The following is a 7,252-nucleotide window of genomic DNA, read 5'->3' on the forward strand; positions in this document are numbered from 1 at the left end:
AATTGAACCCAAAACTGGTCCTATATCCACGGATGAAATCATTGAGAACAAATCAAGTCATAACTAGTCATTAGGGCTTGTCAGAGAAAATTCAATCCAACCAAGCCACTTGAGACTTTGCCTTGAACACATTTTGGTAGTTGGGCAGCAGGGTGTCGGGCTGATCGACTTCTCTTGCGTTACTCAGTTTCAACCAAAGCAGACAAACGAGCCATCATCTCACTGGCTCCCTGAATTTGGAACTTGATTTTGAGAATCACGTAACTAAATGTGTTCAAAGCTGATCCCCATCGCACACACCAGGCAGCCGTGAGGGAGCCAAAAATCTCAGAAATATCGTGAGTGTCGTTTCTCTGACTAGCCCTCTAGTTAGTGGAGATTTTAGTCAGTATTTTTTTGTTTTCACAGAATCTCTAATTTTGATGAGAAAAAAGTCAAGCACTAGAAGCCTTACTTCAGGATGAAAAAAATACAACACTGAGTGGCGCTGGAAAAACAGTGTTTGGCATAAGGCGAAAATCTCCAAGCTTGAGAAGCCCAGATGATACACACAAGAGATGCTACCATCGCAATGGATCCCATCCTCCCAAAAATGTATGCCCAGCTGAGAAATAACTACGCAAAACATGTGATAAAAAGGGCCATTCCGAAATTGCTTGCAGAAGTAAAAATATTCTCAACCCATTGAACTTCCCACGACTGCTGATCTTACCAAGTTAAATCGTTATGTCAAGCGCCCTATGCATGATTCAATGGACCGGAGTAGAGGGCTAGCCAGAGAAATAACACTCTGTTTCCCTCGCGGGTCCTGGTGTGTGCGATGGGGATCGGCTTTGAACACATTTAGTTACGTGATTCTCAAAATCAAGTTCCGAATTGAGGGAGCCAGTGAGTTGATGGCTCGTTTGCCTGCTTTGGCTGAAACTGAGTAAAGCAAAAGAAGGCGATCAGCCCGACACCCTGCTGCACAACTACCAAAATGTGTTAAAGGCAAAGTCTCAAGTGGCTTGGCTGGAGTGACTTTTCTCTGAGAGGCCCTCTAGATGAAACTGAGTAAAGCAAAAGAAGGTGATCAGCCCGACACCCTGCTGCCCAACTACCAAAATGTGTTCGAAGCAAAGTCTCGAGTGGCTTGGTAGGAGTGACTTTTCTTTGACAAGGCCTCTAGATTGAAGAGCTCAGAAGTGTAAACCTTGACAGTCTCTGCAATTGATTCTGAATTCTGGTTGAAGAAAAGGCTCATAGGTACTTGTGAAGATTTATTGCAAAAGATACCTTTTGCACCTCCTGTAAATAATGCAACCTGCATTATCCAAGGACACTAAAGCAAGGAAACGCCACCTTTTTGTGATCACCAAACCTTTCCCGCCAAGTAAGGCCTAAACTTTTGCCGCTGAAATTTTTGAATGTCAGTTATTGGCATAATTATTGAACAAAATATGTGACTAATATCATTTTCGTAACCATTGATGGTATGTGCTTAAAACCAGGCATTCAGATAAACTTAAAATGACTTTAAACATGTCTTAAAGTACAACAACTGAAAAGCGCTAATTAGGTTTTCTTGACTCTTGATGATTTTCTATCTATGTGTGGTTTTGAGCCAATTTAACGCAATATTTCACCAATTTCAATCAAAAAACAATTTGATTGTTTTTTATTAATTTGATGTTCATTATTCTTCTGACTTTCAAGATTAATTTAGAAATTTTTTGTATATTTACGGAGTTGTATATCAAGGAGATCATTATTTAATTAAAAACACCTTAATGTACTATGCAGTACGGATAATCTTGTTTTATTCATACTGGAGTTAATGTCTTGATTCAACGCAATGGCCTAAGTTAGAGTCCCTGCATTATCCCAATCTTCATGGTTTGTTGCAATATAGTAGTTGTTCTCTAATTCTCACATTATTCCTGCATGCCTTTTTGCCAAAAGCTCAAGCTTTTCCTAAAAATGCAAATAGAACCTCAATGCTTTACACAAAAAGAGCAAGTATAAAAACATTTGCATTTTAATCCAGGTCTCTTCACCCAGAGAGGTAGATAAAGTAAAGGATCCAGAGGAATCAAATTTGATCTAGAAACCTACATGGTTTAGCGTTTTAATTTGAGTTGTCCACGTTAGGAGACAATTGTTGGGGCTTTCGACTTCAAAGATTTTGAAATAATGAAGTATAGTGAGACCTTTGGCAATTGCTGCAAACCTTTGCAAAATTAATTTACGTTGTCTTTTTATGCGGCTTTATACAGGCTTATATCTTCGCGTTTGAGAGATTTTTTTCCTTTGAAAATAAATTATTTGGTGCCTTCAAATTATTTTAGTGATTATATGGTCCTCAAAAGTAAATTATTTTTCTGAGCCCTGGTCATAACGAATCCTTCAAGTACTTGTAATACTCACCTATCATGTAGCCCAAACCAAAACCCACCTCGGTCCAAGCTGGAATGGAAGACTCAAAACCGGGAAAGAGAATCATAAGAATGCTCACTATTGAGGCTGTACTGGCTGCATTGGCCACACCATCAATGAACCTAAAATATGTGTTTATTAATATTGAGTAAGTTCCTTTCGCTTGAAGTTACCCATTCACCAGATGAATCAGTGCAAAATGTTATATTCTACTTGTCTAAATTCTTTATACTCTATCTTCAGCTCCAACTGTAGACGACTTTTGGTAAAATCTGGCTTAAGTTCGTCATAAATAAAAGTCACCTCCAAAAAGGGGCCCAAAAGAGTCACCTCCAAAGAAAGGAAGGGAATGTGCCATATTTCTAGCGCTCACACAGGAGTAACTTCCCAGTGCCCTTTTGATTCATTTTCGATTTTGTCTCAGTTCGATATCAAAATTAAGCCAGATAGAAATCAAATTAATCTTTGCAAGCACTCGCTTTGAAAGGACAAGCGTTACATAATCGAACAAGAATCTTACAAAGAAGAACTGACCTTAGCAAGTAAGAAAGCCCAATGAATGTCCATGTGTCATTCACAAACTCCAAGCTTCCAAAAGCCATCGCTGCCATCCCTTGGACAATTCCGCCCATATTACAAAGGTTTTTGAGCCCGATCTTTGTTCCGTAAAGTGCAAAAATGGGCGAAAATATGAAGCCGCCCAAGCTGACCATCCCAAACACCAATCCATACTATTGAGAACCAAGAGGTAATCAATGACGAGTGTCTCATTCAAACGGTTAGCTTAAATCGACTTATACTTGGCTAGGAGTGGCACCCTTGGACTCTGCTACTGATGGGTAGAAAGCGGGTGGAAGTGATAGTAAACTTCCCCAAGAAACAAACGCTGAAATTTGTAGAAAAGCATTGCATATGGGTTATGTTTATGTATAATCCGTCCTGGTCAATTCTTTCTTACCAAGAGCAATAGCGATGACCATAACAATTAATCTAGCTTTTGATGCCATGGTATTGAAGTCAGCAATGAATGAAGTAAGAGCTTATGGTAGGGAGTGTGAGGTCAAACTATAGAATCTCCGCAGACTTGTGGTCAGTTTCATGGACACGTAATGAGTGCTTTTATTTGATGTTCCTTTGTTGGCAATCCATGTGACGGAAAATTATCTTTAAACGTTCAAGTGGATTGTATTCGTGCCATATTTTCTCGAAGAATATGTTGGGACCCAATCATTTCGGAACGCACAAGTGGCAAAGAGCTCGGAAGTAAAGGTAAATAAAAATAAAAGTAAGTTAGTTAACAAACTCCGAATTCCATATAATAAACATGAGAGCAATAGAATCGGTAAAACCACAATAAAATCGAAATTATTCTGATATATTAAAAGCTGCTTCGGTAATGTACCAAGATTGCATTGGGATGGAAAGTTGCCTTTTTGAGTCCCAAAAGATATTCATAAACGAACATAGTAAGGGACACTTTTTTAGATAAGGGTGGGACGGAGGAATTTCCAGAATTGATGAATCCTTGCTTTGTTCTTGAGCAATCAGGGAGAGAAGTGGGTCGGGTACCGTCATGGCATTTATTGTTTCCGCGACAAGAAACACTTCTTTATCCACCGGCGCTCGGCTGGGACTGTCAGCTACTACATTCTCGCTGCCCTTGGTATGGGGACGTTTAGGCAGGCTCTGGCAGGTTCGTTTGTTTGCTGGTACCAGTGTCAGCGATGCAAGTTTGGAGCTTCAAACATGTTTTTGAGAAACTGACCCTTCTTTCACATTACTATATGAGGAACGGTCAGCTTCGTTAAAACCAGTTCGAAACGCCAATTTTGCATCACTGACATTGGCAGGCAAGTTTGTTTGCTGGTACCAGCGCTTGCCTAAATGTCCGAATATCGGATATTGGACGAAAGCTGAGCAATATAGGCTAACCGGCACGTTTGGGTGTCGGTTTGAGTTGATAGAAAACTTGCCACGGCAGATTCAAGGGGCTTATGGTCGGTTAACACGTAGAAAACGGTGTCTTCCACGAAAAACTTGAAACGTCTCACAGCCATGTAAATAGCATGAAGATCACTATCAAAAAGCGAGATTCTGCCTTGGACAATTGACGGCTGAAAAAACTGATGGGTTTCCGTTTCCGTGCACCTTCAATGAACTGCTCTAGGACAGCGCCAACAGCCACTTTGGATGCATCACATGCAATTCGAGTTTGGACAGAGCGAGTTGGAAAAGCCAAATAATTGACATTGGCTAATACGGTTTTTAGTTGTCCAAATGCATGAATGGCCACCACATTCCAAATCAGTTGAGAATCTCTGTGTGTAACCAAAGCAATTAAAGGAATTGTGAGGTTGGAACACCCTTTAATGAACCAATGTTAAAAGTTGGAGAGATCCAAAAACCGTCGAAGTTGTTTACTTGCAGCCAAGAATTGTTCAACTATCGAAAGGATACTATTTTGTCCTTTTTGTGGAAGCAAGAAGAAAGATTACGAATTTTCACCTAGATTAACCTGAAGGGGGGTTGGGGGAATTTGAAGGGTTTAAATCATATTTAACGAAATTTAGGAGAACTGCATTATGAATGAAAGCTTTTACGCATTATTTTTCCCTTAAGCGCTGAAGGATGAAAAAATGTTTGTCATGTTGCAATGCTTCCCTTTCCAATGTGTTCCTTGTTCTTCCTCAGAACACACGAATTGATTGCTATTGACTGGTAGCTGAAACGTGTATTGTATTTTAGTAAGTCCATGTTTCTGAGTCCAAGGAGAAAAAAGTGTTGAAACTTCACAATTAAGCAAATTTTGCCTTGAAAACCACCAAAATACTTGATTTACCAATCCAAGGGGAGATGGTTGTAATGCATTTGACTAAAATGCGTGACCGAGTTGATCTCGGGTTCATGGGTTCGATCCCAGGTCTCCCCCACCCATCCAAACCCTGCTTCTCTGGTGGATATTTGCCTCGAATGTCAAACCTTGAACCCAGAATGGACCCCAAATCGCCATGTGCGACAATATTTGAATTGACATTCATGTACCACATACATGCTTCTCGCAATGAATACATTTTAATTGAAACTTTTCTTTTGAGCTCTTTATAACGTATTTTCACATTTTCGGAGCTTATTTTGCCTGATTTTTATAACCTAAAGAGATTATTTGTAAATACTATTTTTTCCGACTCAGAGTTATCATATTGTCACATCAATACAATCATCAAATATGTCTGCATATTCAGAACTCTATGCAGTATTTGTTAAAGGTGTGTGTTTACTTTGTTGCCACCAAATTCTCAGATTCCGAGACTTGTCTTTTTCACCTGCTGGGTAAATCGTTGCAGATGACCGAGTTCTAAGCAAGTTCCCATTGATGTGGCCATGCATTGATTTGACATTTGGTTGGAAGATCCCTTCTGTCGAATGGAAAGGTTTGGTAGTCCAAGACGTTAGGTAGATGAATGGAACTTCTAACTCTGTGGCACTCTTGGTAAATATTTGCCAGTTTTGTTATCTCCCCTCAAACTCCATTGCCTGCAACCACATTGTTCTCGAAACAACTTGCGCAGTAGGAAGAGGTCTCAATATGCGTTGAATCAATGACGTTGACTCATCTTTTATAATAGGATGTAACTTCAACTATCATCATACGAAGATTTGATGGCCATTCTGATTATGATGATGATGACGATGATGATGATGGAGAAGGAGAAACACCAAAACGAAGGCAAACATTCGCGAAAATATTCAATGACTTCATTTCCTGTGTCGGGGATTCTTCAAATTAGACTTTCCCTGTTAAAAATGGAAGTACTGTGACTAGGAAATGAAAAAGCCAGATTCTTTAAAGTGAATAAAATTTAATGATGTGAAATCAGAAATAAAACATCTAAAATAGAATAGAGTTGTGGAAAATAGGAAGTGAGCACTAATTGTGCCCCTAAAAAAAGCTTACAAATATCTTCGTTGTTTCTGACTACATACCAGAATATTGGAAAACGGCCATGTACTCCAAGCTGGCCAATAACTATAGACAAATAGACCTTTTATCTTACTTTTCGCAAGTGTTGCAAAATGTAATGAGCAGGGCTCGGGAAAAAATCTTTTTCATGGCCAAATAAGCACAAAAAGTTTTTAAAAGCATGAAATATTTTTTTCACAGGAAATAAGTTTCTGAAACACAAAGATATAAGCCTATTAAAAAGCAAAAAAAATACTCATAAAAAGAAAATATGAAACAAATTTAGCAAAAGTTTGAAAAAATTACCAGAGGTTTCAATATTTTCACTATTCCAAAGCCTTTGAAAATTGAAGTTGTCTCCTAACCTGGACCCCCAAATTAATACCCTAAACCTTCGAGATCCAATTTTATTCCTCTTGGTGCTTTATTTTAGCCATCTTACAGGGTTAAGAGACCTAGGCTAAAATGCAAATTTCTTTATATTTGCTCTTTTGTGTGTATACGTAGTACTGGGATTTTAATGGCATTTTCAGGAGAAACAAGAGCTTTTGCCAAAAATGCAAGCAGGAATAATGTGATAATTAGAGAACTACTATTTTATTGCAACAAACTGAAAAGATTGGGACAGTACAGTATAAAAAGGAGGTACAAAAGGTATCCTTTACAATACATCTCTAAAAATACCTATGAGCTTTTTCCTCAACCTGGTTTTAGAGTTAATTGTAGTGAATGTCAAAGTTTATGCTTTTGAGCTCTCAGAAAATCCAGGCTACTCAAAACAATGAAACACTTACTTATCTTACAGGTTCCTTCAATGTTCCATTTTTCAGAGCCATGAGGCGATTTTTAAACGCTCGTACCTCTGAGTTAAGGTAC

Source organism: Tigriopus californicus, chromosome 12, assembly GCF_007210705.1.
Source record: "Tigriopus californicus strain San Diego chromosome 12, Tcal_SD_v2.1, whole genome shotgun sequence".
NCBI classification, from domain to species: domain Eukaryota; kingdom Metazoa; phylum Arthropoda; class Copepoda; order Harpacticoida; family Harpacticidae; genus Tigriopus; species Tigriopus californicus.